This window comes from Macrobrachium nipponense, chromosome 36 (genome assembly GCF_015104395.2).
Source record: "Macrobrachium nipponense isolate FS-2020 chromosome 36, ASM1510439v2, whole genome shotgun sequence".
NCBI lineage: Eukaryota > Metazoa > Arthropoda > Malacostraca > Decapoda > Palaemonidae > Macrobrachium > Macrobrachium nipponense.
In genome coordinates this window covers 49225041-49236558 of record NC_087220.1, presented here as the reverse complement: position 1 = coordinate 49236558, position 11518 = coordinate 49225041, and the positions used below count along the sequence as shown (strand labels likewise).

The 11518-nt window shown below is 35.0% G+C and overlaps 1 protein-coding gene across 3 annotated transcripts in view; it reads left to right on the top strand.

The window, feature by feature from the left end:
• Window positions 1-1168: 1168 nt before the first annotated feature.
• LOC135203614 (uncharacterized) overlaps window positions 1169-11518 on the top strand; it is a 383148-nt gene continuing 372798 nt past the window's right edge. For 2 of the 3 annotated variants that reach the window (XR_010311973.1, XM_064233443.1), the window contains exon 1: window positions 1169-1233. The gene's annotated coding sequence lies outside the window, so the exon portion shown is untranslated. Of the gene's footprint in view, window positions 1340-11518 lie in introns of all 3 variants that reach the window. The other variant, XR_010311974.1, reaches the window with a different exon arrangement.

Here is an 11518-nt window from a genome sequence, read left to right as displayed (position 1 = left end):
ATCTCGGGGCACCACCGTCCCTCCTGAATATGTTATATCGGGTTTTATCATTATGCATAACTTATCTATCGTTGGGGGTGATGTAATAAGAATTAGTTCGCTTTCCAGAAATCAAATCATTAAATTTATACAGAATTTAATGACTGGTTTCGATTCTACATTTTTCATCTGGAATGTCAATTTCAAAAGTTAAGACATGGACGATCACGTCCGCCAATTGTGAAGTATCTATGACTACAGAGAAAAGGTGTTTTTGATAAAGAGAGAGAGAGAGAGAGAGAGAGAGAGAGAGAATAGAATTACTTGGGTTCGGTGAAATAAAAGAGAGATATGAGGGGTTGGAGAGAAAGAGGGAATATCTGTATGTGAAATTGAGAGGAGGAAAATAATTAATGTATGTGTGTGTGTTTGAGAGAGAGAGAGAGAGAGAGAGAGAGAGAGAGAGAGAGAGAGAGAGAGAGAGAACTAACACGCATAAGTAATTATACCTAAAGACACAAATATTTATGAACTTTCAAGCTTAATAATAAACCCTAAACCCCAGTTGCAGCGTTCGCCTTCATAACAGAAATCTCTGAGATACTAATCTCTAATTAGTTCCTCCGGAACCCAACGCAAAAGTGTCTAAAGTAATAAAAATTGACGAAAAATTAAGATTCCGACTGAAGCAATAATGTTTATTTCCAAGGACAGATGTTTGTGACAACCTTCTCAAGATGAAATGTGAAATGAAACATAAATAAACCCGATGGCAGGTGTTTTTTTTGTAAGAAGGTCAAGGTCAAAGTAGCAAGGTCACTATAGCGGCGTCTTCTGGAAGGACTTCATTAGTGGAGTTTGCAAGTTAAATATGAAGTCTCTGCGTCTAATAGTTCAAAAGTTATATGGCTGTGGGAGGTAAAATTATAGAAAGATTCAATAAACTGGCAACTCAATTTTACTTCTAGGCAAAGTCCTTGCTTATTAAAGAAGAACAACAACAATAAGGAAAGGGAGAAGGAAAATGAACTAACAGATAAAAGGGCAAACTCAAGAAAAAAACTATTGTCCTCATCTCTTAGGCCCGAGAAGACCAAAGAGTAAACATCGTACGTCTGGGAAGCGTACGATACGTTGTTGCCAACGCGACTCCCTCGAGTTTTTCACGCGGTGCCAAATATTACCATCGGTCCCAGTAATGGCACTGGCTTCAGTGGCGAAAGCTAACCTCGTCTGCGGTTACGTTTCCCTTGTGTGAGTTTGCGTCTGTGAATGAACCGTGGGATTTGTTTAGGCTGAATATTATTTTTTTTTGTGATTAAAAAGTGGTTAGGTGATATTTCGTCGATGAATAACAGAGGTATGTATAGGAATAGTCATATTTTCAATAGTTTTTAAGTTTGTTTTGCAGATTTTTAAACTGTAAACAATGTTTGAAATGTTTTCGTCGATGATAATTAAATAATTACATCTGGTTACAAACATTTCCCTCTATTGCATAATATATATATGTATATATATATATATATATATATATACTAATTGAAATATAGTATAAAACAGTAAATTTAAATGTAATCTATTTCCATATCTTGAAGAGAACTTTATTAACATTTCTTAATAGCTTTTTCGGCGGGCGTAAATAGCTACAAATCTAATTATGAAAGTGGTAAGTGTGACAATAAAAAAAAAGAAAAAAACACACACACATGATAACAGAATAAGAACAGAATATCCTTGACCGTAAATACTTTTCTCATAAGTAATTATAAGTAAAGTATTTTAATTACAAAAATTGGCAACTGAATAGGAAAATTTTGATTTTACGAAAAATCTGAATAGAGTGACAAAATTCAACGCAACGCGCGACATAAATGTATACAGAATATACTAAAGAAATCAAACAAACAAACAAACAAACAAAAATCGAAAGCGAAACTTCAAACAGAAATGAAATATTAAATCCTGATAAATATCGAAAGCAGAAAAAAAGAAAAAAGGAACATAATGAAAAGAAATGAAATGAACGACAGACAGACCAAAAAAAAAAAAAAAAAAAAAAAAAAAAGAAGAAGAAGAGGGAGAGAGAAGTGTCACCATCGTATTAAAAATCCACGCGAATTTTGAACCCTGACATGACATGACCTTTGAGAAAAGGTTATTAAAGCGTAGCGTCTAGATTTGAGAGGTCAACAGCTGCTACGATTATAGTCTCCCTCTCTCTCTCTCTCGCTCCCAAACTTATAGATCAGATAGAAAAAATAGGAATCAAGGGGAACCGCAATATATGGGAAAGACAAAAAAACAAGAAAAATATATGAGAAATATAGTAACTCAGAATGTGAACTAATAGCGGTAGAATTTGAATCTGAAAAATTGATGAACATAGTAATATATAGACCTCCTAATACTAAAGAGTTTGACTTAATAATTGAAAACTTGGATGATATATGTAGAAATCACAAGGACTGGACTATTCTCCTATCTGGTGACTTCAACTTTCCTTTCGTAGAATGGAAAGAACGAATAGGAGATTGTGGTTGTACTTATACATATAAAAAAGAGAGTAATAGTAGTGCAGAAGATAAGAGGCAATTTGAAAAGCTATTAGATATGCTACTAGAATACAACATTCAACAAATAAATCACCTGCCAACAAGAAAGGAAAATACTTTAGACCTAGTATTTGTGAACGAGATGAATTATGTTAAAGAAATAATAGTTTATAATGCGAGTATTTCAGACCATAATGTCATAGAATTAACAGTTCATTCCAAAGCAAGTGAAAATAGAGATAAGCAAGAAATGAAAAAGTGGGAAGGATATGGAAAATACAACTTCTACAATAAAATATAAAATGGTCAGAAATTAATGAAGAATTAAACAAAGATTGGGATAACATTTCGTAAGTGATGACTATAAGGGTAAATACGGAGATATTATAAAATATATTGGAGAAAATAGTGGAAAAATATATACCGAAGAAGAAAAGTAAACATCATTCATGCATACCAAGAGACAGAACGATCTTGTTCCAGAAAATCAGAAAGTGGAAAAAAGGTCTTGCAAAAGAAAAAAATGCATGGAAAGTAAAGAACTAAAAAGTAAGATAGAAAATGCAGAACAAAAGATTATACAATCAAAAGAAAATGAAAAACGGGACTTGGAAGAAAAAACCCTATTAAATATCAAGCAAAACCCAAACTATTATACTCATATGCGAAGAAGATGAATAAAAGAAGAATAGAAATAGGCCCTCTGAGAATTGAAGGGAGATTAACGAATGAAAAAAAGGAAATTTGCAACATACTGGCAGAACGATATAAGAGAGAATTCACCCCTAGAATAGATAATGAAGATAATGATATAGAAGTAAGGGAAGAAAATAGTGAATATTTAGCTGACATAGAAATTAATGAAGCTGATATTGTGCAGGCAATTAATGAAATTAAAAATGGAGCTGCTGCAGGGCCGGATGGAGTCCCTGCTATTTTGTTAAAGAAAGTAGTTCATTCTATCGCAAAGCAACTTGCAATATTATTAAGACAAAGTGTAGATACAGGCAAGATTTATGATGAGCACAAATTAGCATATATCACCCCTATTTTCAAAAGTGGATCAAGACTAGAGGCAAGTAATTATAGGCCTGTGAGTCTAACATCACATATTATGAAAGTGTATGAAAGGGTAATGAAGAAAAATATTATGAAACATTTAATAAAAAATAATTTGTTTAATATCAGGATAAAACAAACGGGCTTTTACGTACCCGGAAAAAGTACACAAAACCCAACTGTTAGTCCACCGTGAGAACATATTCAAAAATATGAAAAGCGGAAATGAAACAGATGTGGTTTATCTAGACTTTGCAAAAGCTTTTGACAAAGTAGACCATAATATATTAGCAAAGAAAATTAGAAAACACAATATCGTAGATAAAGTAGGAAGATGGTTAAAAGAATTTTTACACAACAGAAACAGATAGTTATTGCAAACGATGAGAAATCGGATGAAACCAAGGTAATATCCGGTGTGCCACAAGGTACGGTGCTAGCTGCAATATTGTTTGTTATTATGATTGAAGACATAGACAGTAATGTTAAGGATTCGGTAGTGAGTAGTTTCGCTGATGACACAAGAATAAGTAGAGAAATTACTTGTGATGAAGATAGGAACGCTCTACAAAGAGACCTTAACAAAGTATATGATTGGGCAGAGGTAAATAGGATGGTATTTAACTCTGATAAATTTGAATCAATAAATTATGGAGACAGAGAAGGAAAGCTATATGCATATAGGGGACCTAATAATGAGACAATCACAAATAAGGAAGCAGTTAAAGACCTTGGTGTGATGATGAATAGGAACATGTTATGCAATGATCAAATAGCAACTTTGTTGGCAAAATGTAAAGCAAAAATGGGAATGTTGTTACGGCACTTCAAAACAAGAAAAGCTGAACACATGATTATGCTTTATAAAACATATGTTCGTAGTCCACTTGAATATTGCAATATGATATGGTACCCACACTATCAAAAGGATATTGCACAAATAGAGAGTGTACAAAGGTCCTTTACAGCTAGAATAGAAGAAGTTAAAGACCTTGACTACTGGGAAAGACTACAATTCTTAAAATTATATAGTCTAGAAAGAGAAGAGAACGCTACATGATAATTCAGGCATGGAAACAGATAGAAGGAATAGCAGAAAATATCATGGAACTAAAAATATCAGAAAGAGCAAGCAGAGGTAGATTAATAGCCCAAAACTATACCAGGAAAAATAAGGAAAGCACACGGACATTAATCCACTACGCACCAGCATCGATAATGCAGCGTCTATTCAATGCGTTGCCAGCTCATCTGAGGAATATATCAGGAGTGAGCGTAGATGTGTTTAAGAATAAGCTCGACAAATATCTAAACTGCATCCCAGACCATCCAAGATTGGAAGATGCAAAATATACCGGAAGATGTACTAGCAACTCTCTGGTAGACATTAGAGGTGCCTCACACTGAGGGACCTGGGGCAACCCGAACAAGATGTAAGGTCTAAGGTAAGGTCTCTCTCTCTCTCTCTCTCTCTCTCTCTCTCTCTCTCATCCACCATCCATATACTACATGTATGTATATATATATATATATATATATATTATATATATATATATATATTATATATATATATATAGGATATATATTTATATATATATATATATTTTATATATGTATATATATATATATATATATATCTATATATATATATATATATTCTATACTCTCAACGCAGAGGCAGCGCCTAAATGGTGCAGCGCTCGCCTCACGCTTGTTAGATCCAAGATCGCACCAGTCATACTATCTACTGAAATCTCGACAAATGGCGTTGGGCTCGCAACCTCATCCCTGGATAAGGCCTACTAACAAACAGGAACATTTTTACCCTACAGGCGCCATCAGTCAGTCGGATGGTTAAAGGAACAAATAAAAAAATAACTATGATATGAAACAAACTCACAATTCCCTAAGCGACGTGGACTACCTTATCAAACTTTCCCTACACATTGGAAAAAGGGGGCTTAACAAGGTTCGACAACTTCCTGAAATTTAGCCACTCTCCTAAAACGGCCCCCCCCCCAACAACCCGCCCTCCTTCCCCAATACCTTACACTCACCCAGCCTACCCCGACCCTTTCACCCATCCACCCCGCAGCAAAAAAAAAAAAAAAAAAAAAAAAAAAAAAAGTTAGCAAACTTCATATTTTAAAAACTCCTCACTTTGACAACTTCTGAGTTTTATAACTTCTAAACAATATACTTCTTCGGCAGGATAAGGAGACGAAGAAGAATGTCCCTTGGGCGAGCCGCCTGGAAGGGAATATTTTCCGGTCTCTTAGAAAGGTCGGAAGGTTAATTAAGAGGCATATACGTCCTGTGACCTCTTTAGTGAAGGGGGGAAACAAGGTCATGGTCACTGCAATGTACTGTTGAACTGGAAGTTCGTTTCCGGTGAATTCCAAAGGTCAAAGGTCAAAGAAGTAGTGAACATTTCCTCGTATTGTGTTAAGAATGACCTCAATAAATAGACGGGAAATGAGTCATGTGAAATACAATGGTCAAAAGAAGACTTAAATACCTGATCTCTTAAAAAGAGTGAAAGTTTAATTAAGAGAATTGTATTCAAATTTCTCAAAAACTATTTTTACACTAATATACTAAAGCTTGATTATACATAAGTCTAGTATGATCTGTATTATCATACGTAAACGAATAATGGTATGACAAACTATTTCCAAAGTATTCTGTCGATATGAAAATTAAACTTTCCGAAGAATATTAGAGGCCAGAAGTCAGGACAAAGTTAGAAATGAGACCTTACGGGAAATTACAGAAGTCTCTTATGTAGCTTAGATAATAATGAATGAGAGATGGAGTGGAGATTGGTGGAAGACAAAGCACAGTAAAGACACGAGTGGCGGAATTTCGCAGAGGATTTTTGCGGCACGCAGCCTTGGAGTTATTGATGATGACGACTTAATAACGAATTAAAATATAATATATATATTAATTTAGTTTAAAATATAAAAATCTATGAATCTAGATATTATCCAATCCTTGATAATCAACAGATCAAAAGAAATTTCTCAAAAATCTATGAACAGCAAAAAAATAATCATCAAAGAAATTTATTGCTATATATTAAATGTAAGTTGATTCATATCTTTGTTGTGTTATGTTTTACAAAAGCCGTCGTTCAGCCCAGGATAGCACCTCTCACTACTGAGCTCTATATACATTACTACATGATTTTGGTGAATGCAAATACCTTCGTCCTTGATTCATGGTGCACCAGGATCGCGAATGAATAAGAAATAAAAAAAAGTATCCCAAAACCTAACATAAATAAACGAATATTTATAAAAAAATAAAATTAAACTGGACAAAACTTTTCAAAACCTGACACAGAATAAGTTTTGAAATTGAATCAAACAGTGTGTCAAGAAGAAATAGAGAACGCCTCGCCACACAAATAAATATATTGGGAATAAAATTTCGCAAGAACAAATGGAAAATTCATTTGGCAATCTCCAATAAATGATGAATTTTACATGTGAGCTATTGGACACAGTTTCATGAACCGAATGGTATATATTAGATTAAAAAGGGATATCTTAGGTCAGAGGTCATAAACACACACACACACACACACACACACACACATATATATATATATATATATATATATATATATATATATATATATATATATTATATATAAAATTAACTAGTTAATCTTGGATGAATCACCTATTTTTACTAGCCACTGCAGAAACCTACACAGAAGGCTCATCAACAGCAGACTAAACCCTCCTACACACAGCGCCTATATAATACTGTAAGCCTTGAAATCACAATGGAAATGAATGAAGAAGTATTCATTCTGACGAGGAATTCGAACCCATGATGACTTAGTACTGCCCTTAGTCTTCGAGAGAGAGAGAGAGAGAGAGAGAGAGAGAGAGAGAGAGAGAGAGAGAGCTGCGATGCTTTTCCCCATTATCGCGCCTTAAGGACTTGATGGCTGCCATTACAGCTCGAGATTTTCCCGCAATTAAGAGGCCTTTCTCCACCGTAACTTTGAGTCGGAGTGGAACACAATGGAGCCAGTGATCTGGCATAATTGAAAGGTGAAACTGGCGGGGAGACATAGTAGTTTATTATGATTTTTCACATAGAACTTTCGCATTACGAATTCAACGAGCAGAAAGCAAACCTACTTCTTAAATGGCCAACAACAGAATTCGATTCGTCTTAAGGATTCGTTCTTCAAGTCATTCTTCACATAAAAATGAAAAAATAAATTTATCTGAATCGTAAGTTGTATATGGTTTGCATCAGGTCTTCATTTGTATCTGAGAATGATAACTAATGTTAACTACGCACAGTAATAGAAATTCTGATTGTACAGCCAATGCTTTGTTGAATTTCTGCTAGCGAGCAAGAATCATATACTTATACATATTCAATATATATATATATACATATACATACACACACACATGTATAATATATATATATATATATATATATATATATATATATATATATATGACTGGTAAAAATGTTCTGTTACAAACAGAATTCCTCCATCAATAAAAGAAGCCTATAAAAATGCCCAAATATGGAAAGTAAGTATTATATTTCAGAGACTGCTTAAGAGAGAGACAGCAGTCTCTGAAATATAGTACTTACTTTCTATATTTTGGCGTTTTTATGGGATCCTTTTATTACATATATGTATATATTATGTATATATATATACATATATATATGAGTATCAAACATACCATCCAATACTTCCAAAACTCGTCTTGAGGTTAATCAGTAAAGGATGAATTTCATTATAACAAATTCTTTTAAAACAAAAAAAGCCCGCCCCTCCAAATAAAGGAAGCTAAGGAACCCGAAGTTTAGTTTATGGGAGAGAATATTCAGGCGATGACGCATATTTTCCCTACAAGTTTCTGAATCTTGAAAAGGAATTTCCCATAAAACGCAAAGTTGTGTCGAGTTTAAACTTCGCCCACCGAAGCATCTATTAAACAAAAAAGAAAAAAGTAAAAAAAAAAAAAGTGCTACATAGCCTTGTATCGCTGCTGCTGATGAGGTTTTAAGTCCAGATTCTAGCCGCCTATGGTGCTGAAGTGAGATTCTGATCTCCAAGTTGCGTCCCAGAGATTCTATCAAGGATAAGACATTTTTATGTCAAAGTCAATAATCTCATATTAGGTTGATACACAAACGCGAGGCCTTGCTTTCAATATTCAGGATCAGTGTGTCCTAACTTGAGAATCTACACTCTGATTCTAACATCCACAGGCACAAAGCCCACTTGAGATTGTAGAATCAGATTCTAAATCAAACCCAAACACCTCTGATTCTCACAACAAAGGCCTTTATCTCAGTTTTAAATATCCATATAAACCAAGGTCCTGAATCCAGGGTGAAGAACCCCAGGTTCTAGCCTCAGATGACACCCCAGGTAAATAAACATTCCCGTTACTAACCCCAGGTATAACCTCTGGAGAAACCTCAAGTCCCAATCATACATATCCTACCCTAAAATTCCTGTATCTTTAACTCAACACGAAACACCTGTTTCAGACATTTTAGGCTTTCATTAGGGTTTTCCTACCCGCCGCCCGCCCCCCAAACCAGAAGAACAACAACGAAGTAGTTTGTATGCTTACTCCCCGAGTAAGAAAAAAACAATTTTCTGTTGGATTTCGTTTGCCCTCAGCAGCAATATATATAGATTTTTTCATCTCTTAGGAGATGGGGCCAATTGTCACTTTTCTATTAAAGATGAGAGAGAGAGAGAGAGGAGAGAGAGAGAGAGAGAGAGAGAGAGAGAATCTACTGCTAATGGTTATATCACAAAAGGACACTTATAAATAAAAAAAGTACACTAAATTTAATATACCAGCCATTCAAAGTCGTTGTACCAAATGGCATAAGGAGCCTGAGGGAAGTTAGATTTCTAAACGAATCTACATTTACTAAATTCTCGACTACTCACACTTAATTCATTTACAGCCTCAAATACACACACACACACACACACGCACACACACATTCTCTCTCTCTTTCTCTCTCTCTCTCTCTCTCTCTCTGAAACTACTCACACATATATAACTAGAAAACTTTTTTTAGCCACAAATTTGCATAAGATCTCTCACTCCCTATCAAAACATATACCTTTAAAAGTTACCAACTGGTCCTTGAATAAATTTTCACACGAAGTGAAAAGATCAAATATAATACAATCTTAAAACCAAAAGGTGAATAAGTCATATTAAACCGTTCCAAGAAGAAGAAGAAGAAGAAGACGGGAAAAGGCAAATGGGGAAATACAGAAATTCGGAGAACTCGTTCTCAGTGGAAGAAAAAAATAAATGAATAAATGAATAGAATATTGAGTTAATAAAAGTGCTCGAAATAAAATACTGAACTGCGAAAAGGTCTTCGTGATGAATAATGGAATGAATGAATAAATATAAAAGTGAAATGAAATGAAAAATGAAAGTTGAAGCTTAGGTTAAAAAAAAAAAATCGGTCGTGGAACATGTGAAAGTTGAATATAAAAACAGGAAAAAAATAAATGTGACTTTAAAAGAATCTGTCAAAAGCACAACGGAAGGAAAGCAGATATCCGAAAATATTACTGCAGTATATAAATAAATAAACAAACAAATGAATAATAAATAATAACGAAGAAATCAAATATACGGAAATATAAAGAAATCAACTCACTTTGACCCATACTGCAAAAACACTTGCGTCGTTGCATGTATATGCATACATATTCATACCCAACCGTGCCCCTTAACGAATGCACATACTTTTTTTTTTTTTACTAGACACCTGTTCCAACTGAGGTACCTTTAAAGTTTTTAGGCTTTGGGTCCACAGCCATTCTTTTGGGATGGGGCTGCTAGCCCCACGCCCATCTCCATACAACAGGCTTAGACCCTTCGAAGACTACTTTTTCGCATCCCGGAGTCTGGTACCCGCATGAGACAACGTCCACAAAGTCCCTACACCTGGTAATTAACGTACCTGTAGAAGGGTGCCAGGTCACTCAGGTTTTCATTTTCAACTGAGCCTAATTTGAAGATACTGTCAAATCAACTCTCTCTCTCTCTCTCTCTCTCTCTTCTCTCTCTCTCTCTCTCTCTCGCTCTCTCTCATCTCTCGTCTCTCCTCGTCTCTCTCTCTCTCTCCTCTCTCTCTCACTTGAAGGCGGCAGGTACTATACAGGACTGCTCGCCCATCTGTCTCTATTTCGAAGAAACATGAAAGAAATGACAAGATAAAAACGCGGAACATAAAACACAACGAAAATCTCTCACGAAAAACTGGGGGAAAAGAAGAGACAAACTAAGGAAAAAATCCCTGAATGTCAAGGAAGAGCAACAGAAAGAAGGAGGCAGGGTGGGGGGAGGAGGGGGGGAGGGATGGTAAGGGTGGTGGAAGAGGTGATGAGGAGGAGGTCGCCAAAAGCCAAGAGAAACGTGACCTGAGGTCATCAATTCTGGAGCTCGTAAAACTGAATATCTGTCGCTCTACCTCGGAATTCGAGAGAGAAATGGAGGCGACTCCGAAATTTTCGGGGCTTAAAAATGCCCGTTTGCAATTACTCTTCACAAAGGAGAGAGAGAGAGAGAGAGAGAGAGAGAGAGAGAGAGAGAGAGAGAGAGAGAGAGAGAGAGAGAGAGAGAGAGAGGTTTTTCGGGCCTTAGCTGGAAAAAGACGCGATTGCCATCGGAGCGAAAATTAGCTTCTGCACTTAGACTCAAGGTATATTCATAGTTCTGCGTGATACAACTGTAGTCTATATATATATATATATATATATATTATATATATATATATATATATATATATATATATATATATATGTTATATATTATATATATATATATATATATATATATATATATATATATATAATAAACTAATAAATTCCGAGCTCGGAACGG